The following is a 21,803-nucleotide window of genomic DNA, read 5'->3' on the forward strand; positions in this document are numbered from 1 at the left end:
AGTACATTGATCAAAATACTTTAGCCACTGACAGAGGGGGGACGATATGAAATGTGTTTCTTTACATATATGTTTCCTCTAAGTGCTTTTAATACTGTCCCCCCAAAAATTGTATTAAATTGTATAATAAAATACTAATTCATAATAAGTGTCTCCTACATAGGAACAAAAGGACAATGCTTTATCTGTAATTTTAAAACTCTGTAGCATGTGCTACAGATGCACCTACTGCTACCTTGTAATAAATAACAGCAGGCAAGAGACCACAAAGACTGTTCTTAGGTTTCAATTTGTGAATTTCACCCAGAAAAAAATTAATTTGGTTATACCTGTTAAACATCCCCAACCCACCCTTTGAACATTACAGTAGTTGAAAGTAACATGAAAGTAAATAACATAAAGTTATTCAAGTGACTGATATTAAGAAAAAATATAAGTTCAATATACCAGTGAAATCTGCATACTTTTAATAACTTACCTAAATTCCCTTGGAGAAAATGAGACAGTCATCATGAACCTTTGAAGTTTAATCTTCACAGTACTTTTATGTCTGGAACAAAAAAGATAATCTTTAATTTACATTTTAATTTACTATTTTGAATTAGGCAGGACATTTGATTAAGCATGGATGTCCTCTCTTTTATTTTCTGTATTTTTAATTGTACATACCATTCACTGAATTATTATTACAGAAATGAGTCAATTACTTTTGTTTTGAAAATCCAATTAGAAGTTTTAAATTGGCTTAAGAAATAGGACATATAAGAGTGGTTGATTGAAATCTCTCGGTTGCATCGAGAAACTTTGCCCATTTCCTCTATACAAATAACTTAACCTTTATAGCATTAAGGATCAAGAATTTTACTAGGAATGCCTATTTTAGGAATGATAACCAAATGATTGGGAATCACTCCCATTATAGAGTAACACAATGTTGTTCAGTTATTAAAATGGGAACTTGAATACAGGAATCCTCAGTTCTGTTTCTAGGTTCTGCCAATGGCTCACTTTGTAGCCTTGGAAAAAGCCATGTAGGCCAACATTTTCACTTCAGTCAAGGTGGTCTGATTTTGAGAGGTGCTGAGTACCCACAACTTCATTTGATATTAGCACCCAAGTTTTAAAATGTTGGCCTTAAATTCTGCGTGAGGCAGAGAAGCAGGGCCAGATTCTTTCTCCCAATAGTACCCTCTTGCATCATCAGAATGGCCAAAAAAGAAAATAAATAAAAAAGGACGTAAACTGGCCAGATCTCCCATGTTGAGGATTCTTACAGCTTCTGTTTGCCCCAACAAAATGGACATGTGGAGGATGGGAGGGAGCATTACTGCACTTTGGCTATTCTTGGGTAGTAATGGTCCCTAAGAGGCAGATACCAGCTAGTGTACTCTACAGCAGTTCTGAGGTATCTCTATAGCATGCTTGGACTAGCATAGAACCAGCCCTAGAATCAGGGAGCTACCATCTGCAGTTATTATTTATTTTGTAAATGGTGAAACTGAAGCAAGGAGAGGTTGTGATGTTTAGGGTTAAATTCACACGCCTGTTTCTTCCTGCATGAAGGAAGCCTGAATAGCATGCTTTGTGCCAGGTACTATGTACGTGATGGTAGATAGAATCCATCCCAGCATGAAGCTCAGTCCTGAAGCAGTTCTGAATCCTGTCTGCAGCTGCTATTTGAGTCCGGAGGCTGGAATAGGCATCTTCAACCCATGCATGCAGAGGCTTGGACTCACTTGATTTGTGTAACTCTGAACCTAGAATCATGTCTCCACGACTCCCTTGGCCTGCCACCAAATGGTCCTCTCTATCTAACCATCAGAGGAGTGAAGTTCTGGAAAAGCCTTCCAAAGGAAGCAGTGGGGGCAAAAGACATACCTGGCTTCAAGACTAAGCTTGATAAGTTTATGGAGGAGATGATATGATGGGATAGCCTAATTTTGGCAATTAATTGATCTTCGACTACTAGCAGTAGACATGCCCAATGGCCTGTGATGGGATGTTATATGGGGTGGGACCTGACTTACTATAGAGAATTCTTTCCTGGGTGTCTGGCTGGTGAGTCTTGCCCACATCCTCAGGGTTTAGCTGGTCGCCATATTTGGGGTCGGGAAGGAATTTCCCCCCGGGACAGATTGGCAGAGGTCCTGGGGGTTTTTCACCTTCCTCTGCAGCGTGAGGCATGGGTCACTTGCTGGAGGATTCTCTTCACCTTGAAGTCTTTAACCACGATTTGAGGACTTCAGTAGCTCAGACATAAGTTAGGGGTTTGTTACAGGAGTGGGTGGGTGAAATTCTGTGGTCTGCATTGTGCAGGAGGTCAGACTAGATGATCATAATGGTCCCTTCTGACCTTAAAGCTATCCTGGATAGCCCTGTGCAGCAACTCTTCAGCTGCCTAACTCCATGAAGAAGGAGTACAGTAGCTGTGCTTCACTGAGGACTCTCCATGGCCCCTGTGACCCTGAATGAATTCCACCTCTAATGACATCATATTTCCAAAACACTCTGAGACCCTCTAATGAACAGTGCTACACATAGGTGCTATACAATATATATGTAGAGATGGATCCTCAGCTGGCATAAATCACTATAGTTTCAATGGCTCTTGACATTTAAGTCTTGTTATTTATACTTATAATTATAAACATGTTTTCATTATTCTCTGTGGTACAACTGAAAGCCGAATCTAATGCCTAATTCCAGAGGACTTCTATCTTAAATATCATGGAATATCATAAAAGATCTTTACAAAAAGAGCACGATTTTGTCACTTTTATTTATTTTATTGAATTTACTGTAAACTATTTCTTTTACAAATTCAGGCATTAAACCCCAAATGTGGTGACAATGTGGTGAGGTTCCAAAATTTCAGAGATGTGGAAAGGAAAGATGTGGAAGGACTGACTTTTATGTAACACCTTATGCAATTCCATTTACGAGGCACTTGAAAAACTTTAAGAAACTAAAACAATGAGGAATCCTTGTGGCACCTTAGAGACCCAAATAAATTTGTTAGTCTCTAAGGTTCAAGAAGGACTCCTCCTTGTTTTTTGCTGATACAGACTAACATGGCTACCATTCTGAAACCTTTAAGAAACTAGATTGCCAACGAGATATACAGGCATCACTTTTCCCCTTACTGAAACACACTGGCATAAGCAATTTCCACTGGGTGGAAAGCGAGAGCCGTTAAGCAGGGCAATACACAACAATTCAGGAGAAAAAAATGAAGAAAATCACACCCAGCTGGGGATTATTTAAGTAAGCACAATGTAATTATTGAATTGGAATTTAGTCATGACACTGCAACTTTCACCTCTCCTCTTGCAAAAAAGTGCCATGAGATCCTTAATGACCACAAGTGGCCAGGACGTCAATTTCATATCTCAACCAAAAGCAGAAGGTTTCATGTCTGTACATACAGCACCCATTTATTTTATGTGCAACCTGAAATTATTAGATGTATATTTACTTTATTGATTTGTTATTTCCAATCAGAGAGAAAGAAATAGGGTTCAATAAAAATAATTACAGATGCAGAATACATAGACTATTTCTCTGCCTCATAAAAATAACAATAACTCTAGCAATATTCAAATACTAGTCTGTAAATAACATAAAATAAATGCTTAGAAAAAGTCCCCTTGCTCATAACTACAATCATTTGGCTGATATACAGTTACTAATGAAAGTACAGTTTGCTCATATTTTATGTAAATAGCCCTAGAACATTTGAACTGAATGGATTTTCATTAAAAGTCTAACTGGACTTTATTCATGTATAATGAATTTGAACTCAAACTATTTTTAACCCATGAAAAACAGCTCAGACCAACCCACCAGACAGTGTTATTTACATTTATATTATATTGAAACTGAGACAAATATTGAGCCTCTCATCTTTAATCTTTATCAGAGCATAATCTTCATCATTGTGACCGCTAGTGGCTGTAGCATCAAACTTTGCTATGTTCCATGAAAAAGAATCATGTATTAATGTAACAGTAAGGATGAGAAATTGAATACTCAGAAGTGAAGAAATGCAGAGGAAAGCTGAAAGCTCAACCTTAACTCTGCCCCCTTGGGCTTATATCTTGAAATATGTTTTATTTTTGTAACATGTCCTATTTGTAAATGAATACCATGTACAGCATAATGCAAACTGGGATTTCTTATATAAAATAACCTACTGTAAATTACATTAAAGTACAGTCTCCAGATTTGGCTTGATTGGAAGTCTCAGTGAGACTTACAAGCAAGTCAAATTTAAGGAAAATCATTTTAACAGGTCTATGGGTCCCATTGCTGATTCCACTTGAGGTCCCATCCCACCTCCAGTTTCTGAGAATCGAACTCCAGTCCTTTGGGATCTGATGAGGGAGGGAGCTGGGTCAGTCTAGTGGAGATGAAAGGGGCAGATCCAGGTCCAGAGAGACTTCACATCATACCCCTTCTGGCCCCACAGAGTTTAATCAAAAAGGTTAATATAGCCTGACATAGTAATATTGTCTCTTTGGAGGCCCAACCGGTACCAAAGGCCGCAGTTGCAGCAGTGGCTAAAGGGAGCTTTGCCACTGACTTCAACAGGAGCTGAAACCCTCTGCCATGTACATTGGCCAAACCAGACAGTCTCAACGCAAAAGAATAAATGGACACAAATCAGACATCAAGAATTGTAACATTCAAAAACCAGTAGGGGAGCACTTCAATCTCTCTGGACACTCAATAACAGACTTAAAAGCCGTTCCTCAACAAAAAAACCCTTCAAAAACAGACTTCAACGAGAAACTGCAGAGCTGGAATTAATTTGCAAACTTGACACCATCAAATTAGGCCTGAATAAAGACTGGGAGTGGCTGGGTCACTACAGAAAGTAACTTTCCCTCTGTTGATATTCACCCCTTCTTGTCAACTGTTGGGAATGGACCACATCCACCCTGATTGAATTGGCCTCGTTAGCACTGACCCCCCACTTGGTAAGGCAACTCCCATCTTTTCATGTGCTGTATATTTATACCTGCCTACTCTATTTTTCACGCCATGCATCTGATGAAGTGGGTTATAGCCCACGAAAGCTTATGCCCAAATACATTTGTTAGTCTCTAAGGTGCCACAAGGACTCCCTGTTGTTTTTGTGATACAGACTAACACGGTTACCCCTCTGAAACCTGTCTCAAGACAAATTAATATTAGGATCAAATGAGCCCTCCTCCCAGTCCACCCTCCAGTGCTTTCTGGAGAGCAGGTTTATTGACAGCTGGCATAGAACACTTCTCCAGGCAGTGTGCCCTGCTGCCTAATTACTAAGTCTGCATATGCACACCACACATCTGCACTGCGGGGCATTCTCTCTATGGACAACTCTGCATGAGTGGGTGAGTCTTTCAGCCTATGAAAGCAGGAAAATCTGGAAAAACCCACACCTGGTTAATCAATAATCAGAAGGAGCTTCTTGCTTGTCCATTGGAACTGCTTGCTTAACAAGTTTTCTTTAAGGGACATGTCATTCTATTACTAATGTATAAATAAGGGGGGAAAGTTTGAGGTGGTGGGCCTCTTCAGGACTGGACTCTCCCTCTGGATGCATCTTGTGTTCCCCACTAGCAGACGAGCTGCCACTGTGCCACTTGAGAGCCACACTCAGCTTTGGTAATTGTCAAGGGTTGGGGGTGTTTTACTAACCTGTTGCAGACATGTGTATAAGTGCTTGAGACTAAGTAAAGTTTAGCTTTAAGTGAAAGCACTCGTGTTGTCCTGTTTGTGCCAGCCATCTATCAGTCGGATGGCCGTGTCTCCACTGATTTATTTCCTGACACCACCTTGCACAGAGTAAAAGTTACCAAGAGCTTTGGGTTGAAAGAACCCCGGGTAACAATGTGGCCATGGACAGCTCCTAGGATTGGCAGAGTTGGGGGCACACGGAAAAATAACACAAACCAACCTGAAACCTCTTGCTCTGGTGCACCTGGGGATCTGTCCTTTTGCCCTTAGTTTTTAGGATTTCAAGGCATCACGTCAGAATCAGCACATGGACCTTTGAGATTTGTTTTGTTGAAGCTGCACAGCAGTAAAAATGAAACAGAGCAGTTGTCTCCTTATATCTTCCAAGCTACACCATGCTTTCTCCTGCCCTTCCACTAGACTAATTCTGCTATTCCCAAAGGGTTTGACTCAGCCAGGTTTGCTGTCCTTTTCAAAAACTGTTTCCTTTCTGATTAACCAAATGCCAGGCACTCATTCCAACCTTTACATAGCATTCACAGGAAATTTCCCCTATGTTAGAATGCAACTTCCATCTAAGGGAGTTGTAGGCAGAGCCCATGAGTGCCCTTGCCCTTCTTTCCTCTTGTGTTTTATTTCTTTTGTGGATGTATCTTAAGTATATTTTAAAATAACATTGACTATAGTTTATTCTTTATTCAGGATAAATATTTCTCACAGGTATTTGAGTATTAGTCATTCATTTCATTACACTTTACACTCATTACGTTTTAACACAAAGGTATCATTACAATAATATAAATTAATAAATAACCAACAAATCCACCTTCTCTAGAATGCTCCCAAGCCCCCCTCCATATTCCAATGGATGCAGCTCTTGTACGGACAGCTCCTCCATTGACAATGGCAGTGAACTGGTTCTATTACCTTTTAGGCCATGCATGCTCATGAGTGAAGAGGCTGGATTTGTTAGTCTCTAAGATGCCACAAGGACTCTTCATTGTTTTCCCTTATTTTTAATTACTACACAATGGTTTTGAAGGGATGGAGATGATCCATTTAAGGGCTATAAATGTTGAGAAATCCTTTTGAAGCATTTTGACTACAATCGAGTACAATCATCTCCAGATCAAGGAAGTATTTTTATGTAACAAGGATCCCATACCAGGTAAATTCAAGGTGACAAGCTCTTACTACTTACAAAAATAGCTAGAAAAGTGGCAACCTACACTTCAGAAATGCAAAAATGCAATTTAGTTTCCTAGTACTAAAACATAAGCATTGTATGAAGTGAAAAATTGAAATGTAGAGTTGCACACAATTTCATCTATTTAATTACTCTTCTATATGGGCAGAAAGTTACTAAAAACAAAGGATGCTGGGAAAAGAGCAAAAGGCAGATTTTAAGATTTGCAATCTCAAAGTAGCTATGTATTAATGTAAAGTGGAAGCCCCATCTTTAAGCTTTTCACTCACTGAAGAATACTGCCTGGTTTCCTGATCGCCAGTTTGGAATGGAAAAAGTTTATGAAATACAAGATTTTTTCCTGTATGGAAATTCACACACAGCTCTATTACCACCTCTGTAGGCTGGAAGACCCTGTGTACCCTGATCAGCCAAAGCATGTTTTGTTGGGGCCGTGTTTGAATGCAAACTCTGTTTTCAAATATAGTTTTATGCTCAGTGTAGATAGAGCCTAAATGATTTCTGCAAGTTCACACCTGATGTAAGTGACCTAGCCAGGAAAAGAACCCAGAATAGAATTTCAGAGTCATAATCCTTCGTTTAAGGCATATTGCACGTCTCAAATTTGCACCGTTGTGTGTGCTCTTCTGTGTGTTGGGCTTTCTTGTCCAAAAATCTATAGAGCTCACTACATGCTAGTGAGTATGTAGGGTACATTGGAAAGCCAGGGAATCTTTGCAGAATATCTGCACTGCACACGGACCATGTGTTAGGGAACATAGTTCTCTCCCCCTCCCCCACACTGCTCTCATTTAATCCCCCTTTCTCAATTTCCATCATATTTTCTGCTGTCCTTTGTATTCCACACTCTTTGTTGGCTTTAACTAAGCTAAATCTGTGTGTGCAAACATCAGATGCACCTTTTATTGCTTATGTAACCCTTCTGCCAGGTGTTAACAGCAGCAGCCAAGGCTGGGATCAGACAGGTAGGGGTCATCTGAAAATTAGCAAGCACCACTGGCTTGAGCCTCACCCATAATTTCTGAGATTACTGAATACCTCCCCTGGCCATCCTTAATAGACAATACTTCCTCAATTGCAAGTGCTGAGTGTGTGTATGAATTAAGGGAAACTTTTTATTAAAGGAAAAGAACATAATATCAACTTGGAAAAACAGCAATAATATATCTAAATGGAAAATAAGGAAAATATTCCCCCACAGTAACTTTGGTAGTAGACCATTAACTTGGTTCCCTACCCAGTGGTGTGAACATCCAATAGGCAAATTTCCCTTTATCTCATCACTTTCTTCTTCCACACGCACAGTTTGGTGTCAGTGGGTGGCATAGTACCAGAGTCCTGGGATGCACTTGGACAGGTGTCCCCAGCCCCTTGGGAAGAACTGTCTCATCCTGTCTTGAGGCTCCACATACGACCCCAGCTATAGCTATACTTAGTGACTGGGTAGGAAGAGCCTTACACCAGAGTTCACACAGCTCTGAGGTTGTTCTCTGCAGCTTTAAAGAGTCACTTCTGTGTTGCATCCCTCAAAAAGCTGCCCATCTCCCATCTAAGAACCCTCCCAACAACACAGGATCCTCAGTGTATGGGAACCAGTAATGGAGTTCTTGCCACTAAGGATACACACCATTTTTACTAGAGAGAAGCCCTTCCCCCTTTCTCCATTCAGTTCCACAAGCAATCTAATTCTGAGTTTGAATATAGTTAATGGAGACTCCCAAAGTGTCACTGGAGGAATCCTAGGTAGAAAGCTCATGCAAATGAAGCTCTCTCTGTAGCTGTACTTCCCTGTGTTCACCAATAAATGAGGGAGAGAGCGCCTTCCCTTCTGGAACTTCTGTTGTCTGGAGTTCTGGGGAAATAGCCTATGCAGATGATGCAACTCTGTGGCCATTCTTCCCCTTGTTCACAAGCAAAGTGGAGCAGAAAACTCCTTGCCCTTTAGACCTTCAGGCCACAGGACTCTCACTGTAAAAAAAAGATAGAAAGCTTTTTTCCTAGACAGGGTTCTCACATTCTCAAAGCTGAAGAACTAAGTTAATGACTTTTCAAGTAGGCACATAATGAGTAACTTTTTATGCATCACAGTTTAAACTCCATCCTGCTGGCAAAAGCCGGCACAGTTTCACCTGCACCAGCGATGGGGGCTGCCATGCTCTGGGATTGGGGAAAACCTACTTCAGAAGTCCCACCGGAGGACTGTTGATGGCTGGAAATGGGTCCTATTGGCAGAGGATTCATTTGAATCAGCACTTTCCCAGGTGATCCCTGGTCACTTTGGTGATGTGCTTGCCCCCATAGGAAGGGTGATTGTGACTTGCCTGCACCCTTATAACTTCCCCTCCTGGGCAGACTTTCCACAACCAGGAAATCTGTGCTTGGCTCTGTGCTAGCATCTCCTAGCATAGACCCTTGATTGAATCGGGCACTATATTTTTAATCCATAGCTATGTATAATCTTTTTAGCTAGCCAGTTTAGAACTCAATTAAGACTACAAATACAACTATAAAACAGCAATGTCAATACAGTGCATTATTTAGAGCCATTTGTAATTATACTGTATTCAGTTATCGTTCCTATTTGCAACAGATTCAATAACCTTCCAACGGTTTTCTTGCTGATCACCACTTATAGGAGGACATGTATAAAGCAATCAGATAACACATTTCCATAAAATTTCACCCCACAAGAGAACCTATGAAAGTATTAAAACACTAGTTTAATAAAAGTAGCTAATTATAATGAAAGACTAAAATGCCCATTATCTAGCTGAAAGACTAGAAGCACTGTGGGATTCAGTGGTGGCATTACTGCTTTGATCCCTGGTGATCAAAGCAATAATCCATGAGTTTTAAAATTAAAGTGCTTGATTGAAACTTAAAGTTCAAGTGGATCACAAACACCATTGATAAAAGTAAAAAGAAAAGGAGGACTTGTGGCACCTTAGAGATTAACAAATTTATTTGAGCATAAACTTTCGTGAATACAGACTAACACGGCTGCTACTCTGAAACCATTGATAAAAGTAGATCTTTAATCAGACAATCATTTTTCAAAAGATTTCTGTTGTGAATATTTAGCAAATTGTAAAACTATGTTGAGTTGTTTATAAAGCATGTTCAGCTCTAGTAAGATTGCCTGAATGAAATAAAGAACACTTTTTATTTTTTAAAACACACACACACACACACACACACAGAGTCTCTTTTTGACACACACACCCCAAGAATGAGACAAGTGTAATCTTAATTAAATGAAAAAGACATGTAATCAGCAAACATGCCATAAATGTGATGTTTGTTGACCAGAAATTCCAGCTAATGTGAAATGTCTATAATGTGTATCGAACACAATGTAAAATGTGCAGTTTTGGGATTAACGTTTGTGCTTATTTTGTCACTTCACATTTCATCTTTAAATTTGCCTCCTTTCTGGCACAATATTTTAGTCAAGTTCTCCATCTTAAAAATGCCATCTAGGAAGCATACCTTTTCTCTTATGAATTCCTCAGAGACTATTTTCAAACTCTCTCATCCTTCAGTCAAATCTCAGACTTGCCTTCCACACTTATCTTCTGTATAAGGCTGGCTGTGCTCTGTCCAAGTGGGCATACATTCCTTGCCTTTCATCTCTTACCAGTAATCTATCTGTAATTCATGGAATGGAATAACCCTGACAAAACACAGAGAACTCTGAGCTGCATCAAAATAACAAAGAACCCTTCAACAAAGAGAGGCTCAACACCAAATAACTCCTTCTATTTAATATACTCATTTTCAACCTTTCCACTGGCTTCCATGACCAAGCTTTTTTGAATTGCCAACTGGTCCTCAAATTTTTGATGAACAGTGAGCTGACCTAAAGAATGGCAGTCAGCTGGAGAAACTAAGCAGATTTGTTCACTGAGGACCTGATCCACTTCCCAATGAGGTAAATGGAAGTCTTTCTATTAACACCAATTGGAGCTGCATTATGCCATAAAACTACAATCTCTAGGAACCAGTTCACTGTGGCTCTACATTCTGCCTGATGTATTAAGTACAGTAACATGAGATCCAAAAAGGCTTCAGGTTTGTTTATAAAACACCCTATTTTGATTTTCCAAATGCCCTATTTTCATTCTTCCTAACAGTACTTCTCTGTATTAGGATTAAGATATTGCATACCTGATGTGATGCTGGCAGACCAGTTGCTGGCTCTTGCCAAGGCGTTAGGCCTCAGCTGAGTACCAACAAATTCATTGTTAGAAACCAGACTTTTGCATGTGTGTTAGTATGGTTAAGATGGGTCTTGAACTTATAACACTGTGTTTAGCCTTTATGAAATGCTTGAAAGTTGCTGCATGCATTAATCTCACTTATAATATCTATATCACACACTATAAGGTAATATTTAAGTTTTTGCTTTATAACTGTAAAAAGGTTTGCTCTGAAACTGTGAACCCAGTCTGGAGGTTTCAGAGTGGTAGTCGTGTTATTCTGTATCAGCAAAAACAATGAGGAGTCCGTGTGGCACCTTAGAGACTAACAGATTTATTTGGGCATAAGCTTTCATGAGCTAGAACCCACTTCATGCCCAAATAAATGTGTTAGTCTCTAAGGTGCCACACAGACTCCTTGTAGTTTTTCCAGTCTGGAGGGATCATCTTTTAACCATCAAGAAGGCCTATCAAAACTGAATGGGCCATTATGGAACATCACAATACAAAAACTTTCTTAATTGCCCCCTTCACCCCCATGAAGAATCTATGTGCAAAAGAGCTCTTCCATCAGCTTGAATTCTGGAAGAAGGAAATAAAAACAGCTAACAGGAAAAAATTCATCTCTCTTTTGCTATTTGGACTTTCATTCCATCATCAGCTAATTGGCCAAGCAAAGTGAGGTCTTCGGTCATCTTCATTGTATTTGTCTATTTCTCTCCCTGTTTCTGCTTGTCTATAACATGACTTTTGAATGCCAAATCCAATGAATTCCAAAATTTCAGGGAATATACTAGGCATCGGTGGTCAGAACACTGTTGGTTTTGGTTTAAATCATAAAACTGGAAGAGGGCAAATAGGGGACACATGGAGCCTCTTGCATCTGATTAGCAGAGCCAGTAGTTTCAGTGGCCTCTATAACTGTATATAGATCAAAGAATGCATTGATGGTATCTACTAACATAACAATACCCCCATTTCAGTACCCTGAATTATTTATCTCCCAGACAGAAAAGAAATAAGAAGGGGGGACTAGAGGGGAACTGAAGACACACTGAGCCCCTGGCATGTGGGGAAGAATGGGGCACAATGGTATGGGTAAAGGGGGCAATGGGGTCAACACAGAGACTCCAACATGTGGTGGAGGGGGCAAGGGGTATCAAACTGAACACCTGCCATAGTGGGGAAGGGGGAATGGTGGGGAAAGGGGGGACATACACAGGAGTGATGGAACAATTTTTATAATGGGAGTGCTGAGAGCCATTGAACCAAACTGCAAACCTGTATATGATGTAAACTACTTCAAGCCAGAGGGGTGCAGCAGCACCCCTAGTTACAGCATCTATGGGCATACATAGCCTCTGGCAAATGGTGGAGGGGAGAGTTAAGGGGACACAAAGCTCTTAGCATAAGGGAGCAGCAGGGCACACAGAGCTCCTAGCATAAGGTAGTGGGGTGGGGGCATTCAGAGAGTCCTTGAAATAGAGGGTAATGAAAGAGTTACACAGGGACTTTTGGGGTGGAATGGAAGAACACAAGAATCTCTGGTGCAATGTGCTCAGCCTACAGAAGCAATGAAGTGTGTGGCCCTTTAGTGTTAGTTAGTCTAATATATTCAATTAACATTCACCCAATTCTAATCATCAACTAGTTGCAATGATTATGTCAAAGTTGTGTACGTGAAGAATGTAATATTCAGAACAGATGAACAGAAGATTATATATTCTGTGTGGGACCTGAAAATGTCACATTTCTCTTGGTTGGTAGACCTCATTGAGACTTAAAGATCAAGCCATGTTTCAAGAAAATTGGTTCCAAATTTTCTAAATGGGTTCTATAATTATGAACGTTCACATTAGCAAATGCATCTTAAACTAGGAGGCCCTCAAGAGTAGTTTGATTTCCTATCTTCCTCAGCAGAACAGACACACTATAGATAGTCTAAACTTAATCCCTTCCTGAAATTTCACATTATTTATCATTTAAATATCAATAACAGAGCACAAGCTGAGTGGAGCTTAAGTTTTTTCCCCATGTTTGGATGTTCCTACAACCTCTTTATAGAGGAATGTTTCTGTCCCAGTCCTTAGCTTCCTCTGTCTTCTGATGCGGAAGTCCCAATCTCTTTTCAATGTTGGTTGTAGTTAACATAATGCACCTGTTAACATGACTCATTAATAATTACCCCATCTTAGGGTTTAAGCATCTAATATCTGGCAACTCAAAACGAAAGCCCTGTACCCCTATGCAAGGTCTCAGGATGAAATGCTGGTCCAATTGAACTTAATGGGAGTTTTGCCCTTCATTTTCACCACCTGTAAAAATGGACATGCTTTTTAAAAGTATGCTTTTTAAAAATGATCAGAAAAAATGCATGCTTGATTGTCTTGTCTTTAAACAGTAATAGCTTTAAAAGTAATGAAACGAAAGTGGTATACGCAGCTATCTAACTGATAGGATTGTTTCCTGTGCCTTGCATCTTTATATTCCTAGAAAGCCCCTAGTATAGGCACCTATCATTTTGTAAAACAGAACTGGTGCATCATCATTACAGAAAAGATACACACCTTGTGCTTTCTCATAGTCACTTTACTCTTTGTTCTTTCTTGTTTTCCTCCATATGAAATAAAAGCAATCCAGTCAGAAAGTACAATGTTGCACTGTGCATATGAAAAGTATTATAACAGTTTTCTTCATACTTAGCTTTACTATGTCAGTCTCAGTGAGATCTACAAAACAGGCCATGTTTGAAATGTATCCTGCTTTATGGTTTAAGCCCCTAATATCTGGACAATTTAACATAGTACCCCATTGTGCTATGACAATTTACATCAGGTAAGAATCTGTCCCTCTGGCTTTAGCTTTTCTTGAGTTATGTGAATGCAATAATTCTAAAAGTTTCATGTGTTCCAGTAATTCAAAAAGGGCTGAACAAAGTGTGCTTGTATGTTGCTGAAAATTTCACCTTTGGGTTACAGTAAGCATGGAAAATAGTGGCCTAAAATGAATTTGAGAAAGTTTTAAGTAACCAAAAATAGTTTGCAATGGAAGCTACAACTCCAGCTCTATCATGAGAAAGCTCCATTCACAGCCAGCATAGAGAAGACATTTCCTTTAAACTAAAGTATGTAATTAAAATGGCTACACTTTTAATTGATACTTATGTCATAATAATTATGAGGAACAGGATCACGAAAGTTAATAAATATATTTTAATAGCCAGGGGCAATTTCTCATCATGTGCCTGACAGTAGCTAGCAGATGTACCTGGAAATTTCCTTCTACATAAAGAGCTTTACTCTGAAGAGCTGCTGAGTCATTTCACTCAATTAATAGTATTTCACTATTAATTGCTTTTCTTTCTTTCTTTTTGAAAAACCCTAAGGGTGGAAGAACTACTGGCTAATGAATTCTAGGAAAAGCAGGTTGAAGAAATTTCAGGTGTTCAACTGAGGGAAAAAAATAACTTGCATACATTAATACTATGTTGGTAATATTGCCATAATTGCATATACAATGCCTTCAATCTACAATATGATACAGGAGATTATTTTCTCATCAGGAGAAAGCAACAGTTGTAATTTGCATGTTCAATTCAACCCTTATTTCTTTCCTACTATTTGACTCAGTCTTGAAATTAATACATGTATTCCCTAGAGATGAGCTGAACAGATTTAGAAAAAAACTGAATTTTTCAGATTATAGCTTTAATCCTGCAGACAGGACCTTTCAGGTTGACTCTTAGAAGTCTTTAGGGCTCCAAATGGCTGTGAGGTCTACCTGTGAAAATCAAATTGTAGGGACGGGGTCTAAGAGTGCTCAAAGGCTCGCTGGACAGATTATTCTACTATCCAACCTATCTCAGGCTTTGGTGATGGCCACCATTTTGAACTATGTCATTCTTGGTGGTGCTATGTAAATGTAAAATATATAAAGCACACTAATTTTTACAAAGTTATATACTTTTAATTCTAGTAATCACTTCTGGGACGAACATCCAAGAATGGATGTACTATACAATTGCTACTGTATATACCTTGTTGTCATTGCAGTATCTGTACCCAGCTGATTAGTTATGTGCTTGACTACTCTTGAGGACAATTGAGTTTCCAAATGTTGTATATAGTCTACTGTATTGTAAAATTAGTAATGGATTGAAGTTATCAGAGACTGATGATGGAAGTTCTTCCAAGAGTAAAGTATTTACAGAAAAAGGTTAAAGGACACTTTGATAAAATTAGAACAAGTGTAATGTTAAATGGACTTAAATAAAAATACATGTATAAAATCTAGACCGACAGCAATGGGAAACTACTTATGCACATGAAGCTCATTAAATAGAGGATTAAAAGCTATTGTATGTTTGCATAATTGTTATGGGATTGTTTTTTAATTCAGTGTTTACAAATGTATAAATTAAGTAACATTTCTTGGTTTGGTTTAAATTAAAATAGAGATCTCAAACTCAGATGCTATAATGACTGACTTATTTAGATTGCTGTGACATGACAAGACACCAGGCCAGATTAGACTAAACAAACCGGAAAAATTGATCATATCTTTGTTAGATTTTTGACTGAGGGAAAAGTAAAAGTGTTAATAGGAAAAGACAAAAATGGGGAGAAGGAGATTTGCATTTGCAAATATGCTGTGTGCTTAGAAATACTGTAGTACTAAAAGTGAGCAAAGAACAAGATGAAACAATCAAAATAATTAACTGACCCGGTTCAGGTCCGTCTCCCACTTGTTCCCAGACAGGAAAATCCTGCTCCTTGATCATTTCATTTCAACTCTGACTTTATTTATAATGGAAAACAAAAATAAATTGAAACAAAAGATCACTTTAAAAGAAAAACAAATTATAATGTTTCATTCTGTCAATGTCAGAACTTTTCCCCATATTTTCCTCTGATATGAAAATTTTCTGGAAAAGATACAATTTTGGAAAGCATTGCAATTTAGATAGAGTTGCATTTTCCAACTGAAAACTGTTTCATCAGTTTTTCTACCAGCTCTACCCAGAATTCCTAATTCTCATTCCCACTAGACCACATTGCTAAGGTAACATATGACTAGTTGATTTCATATATCACCTACTAGACATAATCAATGCAAGTCAAAAATAAAGAAAAGATTTAATTTGCTTCATAACAAAACACTTGAAAAGAAAATAGTGAGCATGTATCACAGTCAGTTTCTCAAGCTCTAAATGTCATAACTGATTTAAAATATATCCTGCAATGGTAAGGCATCCACGGTGAAACATCTATGTTTTTCAGTTACACTATTTTTATTTAGAAAAATCATTTTTTAGGAACTGAAATGAAAAAAAACTAACGTGTTTAAAGCTTCAAAAAGCATCTGAGTTGACAGCTATTTTTAAATGTTATCATCAGATTTGAACATACCATCATTAGAAATTGACCAAGATGTCAAACACAAAAGACCAGGACTTACAGTGGAAATCAATCTGAATTATGGAACCATTATTCCATTCTATTAAGGCTCTTACACCATTTTATGACTATGTCATTGGACCACTTTCCGGTAGTACTCTTAGCAATGAGTCTAATATCTGTCATCTGTGATTTCTTCTTTTTCCTATCTTCTCCACAGAGAAAACTTTTGTTTAGCATGCTGTTTTACACACACACACACACACACACACACACACACAATTAATGAAGGCAAGGTCAAATAAGTGTGCCTTGCACTTTAGGTGAGAGGCAGTAAGGTCTGTGAAGGTTCTTAGTTGCTCTGGAAGCAAGTTCCACAGTCTTGGAATAGCCCCTAAGAAGACTCAATCTCTTGCACAGATGACCATTACCCTTGCAATACACAGTTCCATTGTGTAGTAAGGGTAGGGCAGGTGTGATATGCTAGAGGTAGGTCCTGTTTCTGAGGAGTTGTCCTGCCACGTCCTGTACTAGTTGAAGGATTGAAAGATGAACTGTATTCTTCTCTCAGAACTTGTCTAAGCTTTGTCCAATTTTGCATTTAGCTTACTATTAATAATATTTATTATTACCAGCATTAGGCAGCTGACACAGTTCCTGCCTTATAGACCTGATAAACACACATCTGAGCAACTTTATTCACATGACTAGCCACTTTGAAGTTGACAGGACTTGTTCTGCGAGCAACGTCTGCTCATGGTAAGTGTCTGAAGGATTGGGAGTTAAAGACAAAAATACACTGGGAGACTCAGAGGACAGTGGCTGTTTAGACCTTGATTTTGCAAACTCTTGAAGTCAATGGGACTACTCACATGAATAAAGTTAAGCATGTAAATAAGTGTTAACAGAATCAGGACTTTGTCTTTTTCTGGCTTGTGTGAAGGGGGAAAAAAAAGCAGACATCTTTGAGTTATCCAAGACATGACAGCAACAGAGACAAATATCCAAATATCCAAGGAAGTGAAATGGGGCCTTGCATGCATAAGGAGAAAGGGGTAGGGCTCTGTAAGGGGTGGAGGGAAGCCAGCAGAAGAGAAAAGGTCTTGGAAGAGGATTATAAAAAATAAAGTCTGAAAGCTCTAACCATACCACAAAAAGCCTACAACTATTTTTAAGATTATTTTATGATGGTTCTAAAGACATTAAAAAAGCATACATTAGGCTCTCATCCTGAATGTGTCCGCTTCTCACATTTTACTGTAGTTTTTAAATGCAATTTGCTCCTCTTGAATATCTTATTTCTAATTTGTTGTCTGCTTAGCATGATCTCACTTTAACCCTCATTTCTTTTTAATTAAACTTTCTAGTTTTCATGACTGAGATCCTTTATCAATTATTTGAAGTCATGTGTATTATCTGTGCCTGAAATAAAGACCAAAATTATATACTAACTTCATAGAATCATAGAATATCAGGGTTGGAAGGGACCCCAGAAGGTCATCTAGTCCAACCCCCATGACTCCTATAAAAGTCCAACTTACCTGACTCCTATAAAAAACTGCTGATGCAACCTGGAAGCATTAAAATATATTTTATTTAGATAGATTCCTGATTAGGTGTCCTATTTTCTAATCTTTTAAAAATATTCTATATCGCTAAGTACATTTACATGAAAAAAGGATCTTTGTTCCTGAAGAGTTTATTGTTCTCCATATTTCTCTTCCCACTTAAGTCCAAATTTACAACTATGGAGGAAAGAAGTCAGGGTACAAAAATGTGTGTGTATTTTTGTGAGCACAATAATACACAGAGTTATTGATTATGAACATCTGGTTGTTATACTAATAAAATAAAAACCAGCAGGATCTTATTAAAGGGGAAAAGTAAAATGCCACATTTATTGTGAATACAGAAAGAATCATAGTAAGCAGTTAGTTATAGCTATAACATTCCATTCTATTTCATATTTATTCACACATTCATTCATACACACACACACACACACACACACACACACAGGTTCTGCAAGGTTGTTATCATAGTTACCAGCCTTAGGGTTGCTCGTGCCAAGCCACTGGCCAGGTGGCTTGGACACGAGAAGGGAGCAGGGCCTTTTTAGATGCACATCTGATGCTTCTGGAAGCTGGTTTGCAGAATCAGACCCCAAAGTTCTCACTTTCTAGAATCCATTTTTTATAGGAATTTATTCGTATGCCAGTCTATAGGAATTGCTTCATCATGCTGTTGCTGAATCAATCAGCAGATGGCACATTCCTGACGGCTCCATGCTGCCAGATGTTATCTTGTTCTTCGGTTCTCCCATCCTTGAGGCTGTTGGGTGGATTCCAGTCTGCCCTCCGGGGGTCCTCTGGTTGTTTCCACTTGACGCCTTCTTCAGCCGATGGACACTGGATTCTTAGGCTGGCACCTCCCTGATCATTCATTTATTATCCACACCAAGCATCCATCCACATACATCCTCTATCTCTATTTTAATTACAATTGTTAAAGCGAGATAAATACAAAAAAGGGCGGGGAGTCTCTGTGTGCTGTTTCTATTATTACAAAGTATCGCTTTGAGTCTCTCTCTGTGTGAGTAGTAGTTGTTACAAAGTATTGCTTTGAGAACAGACTCTGTCTTAGGATGTACTAACACAATTAGCAGCCAAAAGCAAAGAGACCTCCCTTTTAATTAGTAATACCCTGGAATTTAAACTATGGGGAATCAAACTCACTTGTGATCTTAATACGGAACTTCTTTGATATGATCCAACATGGTAACTGCTCACTCAGACAAGGTAAATCCTAAGGGCCAGGTTATGCCTGATCCAAGTGCAGATACAGGAGCAAATGGCACAAGGAACACCTCACACAAGGACCAGGCATTATCATAGTCCTGTGCTCCTTCCCAGTAGCCAAAATGTTCAATGTGTGTATGTGTGTCTACAGGTGGGGCCCTGAAGGTGCTCGCTCCCCATCTTTGTACTGGCCAGCAGGTCAGACTCAGAAAATCACCTGCTGAAACATCATAAAGGATGTACATAGAATATGTGTCTCGTGGCTAGAAAATAACAGCCTACTACTGCTACCACTAATGGTGCTACTCATTTTGCTATAGTAATCTAGGTCTGTGCAGTGGCTAATGATCCCTGTGAGGAATCTCTACGCAATTCTCACCAGTTGCACCTGTGGCTTACCCTGGGCAGTGTCACTGCATCCCAAAATTGGACAGTGCTTTCAAAGCAATTCAACCCCTACACATCTATTTGTACATGCAAGTGGAGCTTCCTTTCTGAAAATACGGCCTTAATGTAATAAGCCACTGGTTTCTTTTTCACTGTTGTTTCAATGCCTCGACAGTGATGTCACAAATACAGGATAAGGATTTCAGACAGTCAATGAACACTTAAAAACAAAGATCTCTTTGTAATGAAAATACTCTTCGTAATTAATAAAGAGCAGAGAAATAAAAACAGAGGAAGGAATAGGGTATGTCAACAGAACTGTGTTTAGATATGATGTTTTTCAAAATTTTCCAGGAGTCATCAGCTTGTTTTTAATTGTATGTCTTATCATCCTAGGCCAGACTTTGAAAGGAACACACTGCAAAGAGCTTTAGAGAGATTATTTTTTCTTGTATTATTCCATTTTCTTTCTCTAGGCCTTCTGGGCTATTTTTCAGTAGATACTGTATGTAATGAGAGTCATTTTTAAGGCACCATGTTGGATGCTACCTTTGTAACATCTTTGCCAACGTGGACCTTCCTTTGCATAAAATTAAGACATGTCATGCTCAGGAAAGGGAAGGATTAGTAGAGTCAATGTCAGGCAAGTGCAGCACAAACTTCCAAGTATATTGTAGCTTTGCCAGTGCACCTCAGCCCTGTCATGAAACCTCCCTGGTATTCTTATTCAAGGTATCTCTTTTGCAGGGACTGTTAATTGTGATGAACTAAGCTAAACAATTTGGCAGTTGACAGTGTGTACATAGCTACTAGGGACTAGAAAGCCAAGAACACCAACCTGATGTGGCTTGGGACATAACTAGAATTTGTACTTGTGTCTCCAGCCTAAAAGTCTACTTCAGTAGTTTCTTTTACCACCTGTATATCTCTACCTATGCATCCTCTCAGTTACAGATAAGCAAACCAATAAATAAATACTTTTTAAAAAGACACTCCCCCCCCCAAAAAAAAAAAAAAACCCTGGTCATTTTTAGAACCAAATCTTAAGTAAATTTAATGAACCTTTGAATTTGGTTTGAGTACTTGGTATTAGATAATGAATTTTTGAGGATGGTTTGAGTACTTGGTATTAGATAATACTACTTCGTTTACACAGAGAGCTTTTAAAGTGTAGATGTCAAGGTGCTTTACAAAGGAAGGAACGTATCATTTCTCCCATTTTACAGATGGAGAAAGTGAGTCATAGAGAGGTGACATGACTTACCTTAGGTAGGTGGGTGGCTGGCAGAGCAAGGAACAACAGAGTTCTAGTATCCAAACTCTCAGTCTAGTGCCCATTGTGCTGGACCATGTTGACCTCAAGGATAAGCTTTAATCCACCTTTGCACACACCTGATATCTTTTTACAGATACAGTAGAACCTCTGAGTTACAAACACCAGAGTTACAAACTAACTAGTCACCCATACACCTCATTTGGAACCAGAGTACACAATCAGGCAGAAGCAGAGATAAAAAAAAAAAAAAAGCAAATACAGTACAGTACTGTGTTAAACATAATCTACTAAAAAAAATAAAGGGAAAGTTGGGGGGAAAAATTGACAAGATAAGTAAACTGTTTCTATGCTTGTTTCATTTAAATTAAGATGGTTAAAAATAGCATTTTCCTTCTGCATAGTGAAATTTTAAAGCTGTATTAAGTCAATGTTCAGTTGTAAACTTTTCAAAGAACAACCATAATGTTTTGTTCAGAGTTATGAACATTTCATAGTTACGAACAACCTCCATTCCAGAGGTGTTCATATCTCTGAGGTTCTAATCTAATTTACATTACAAGATCTGGTCCAATCTCTTCTATGCTCACTCTCATATTCAGTTGTCCCATCTATAACAATCACTACAATTCAAAACAGAATTCCATGGGAATGTGATGGGGTGTTCAACCCACACCAGAAAGGAAGGGGTTAAAAGCAGCCTAAGGAGGCTGCACAGGGAGAAGCCAATCAGAAAGAGGCTGAACAAAGCAGCCAACCAGGGTCCAGCAGGCTTACATAAAAGGAAGATTTAGGGCAGAGCAGGGTCAGTTGCTGCTG

General features: G+C 38.8%; 1 long non-coding RNA gene across 1 annotated transcript in view; it reads right to left on the reverse strand.

The window, feature by feature from the left end:
- Window positions 1–21,803, reverse strand: part of LOC140912777 (uncharacterized) — a 190,596-nt gene that overhangs the window by 52,592 nt on the left and 116,201 nt on the right. The window contains exon 2 of the long non-coding RNA XR_012159377.1: window positions 479–550. This is a non-coding gene — a long non-coding RNA (uncharacterized lncRNA). The remainder of the gene's footprint in view (window positions 1–478; window positions 551–21,803) is intronic.

Source organism: Lepidochelys kempii, chromosome 6 (genome assembly GCF_965140265.1).
Source record: "Lepidochelys kempii isolate rLepKem1 chromosome 6, rLepKem1.hap2, whole genome shotgun sequence".
Taxonomy (NCBI): domain Eukaryota; kingdom Metazoa; phylum Chordata; order Testudines; family Cheloniidae; genus Lepidochelys; species Lepidochelys kempii.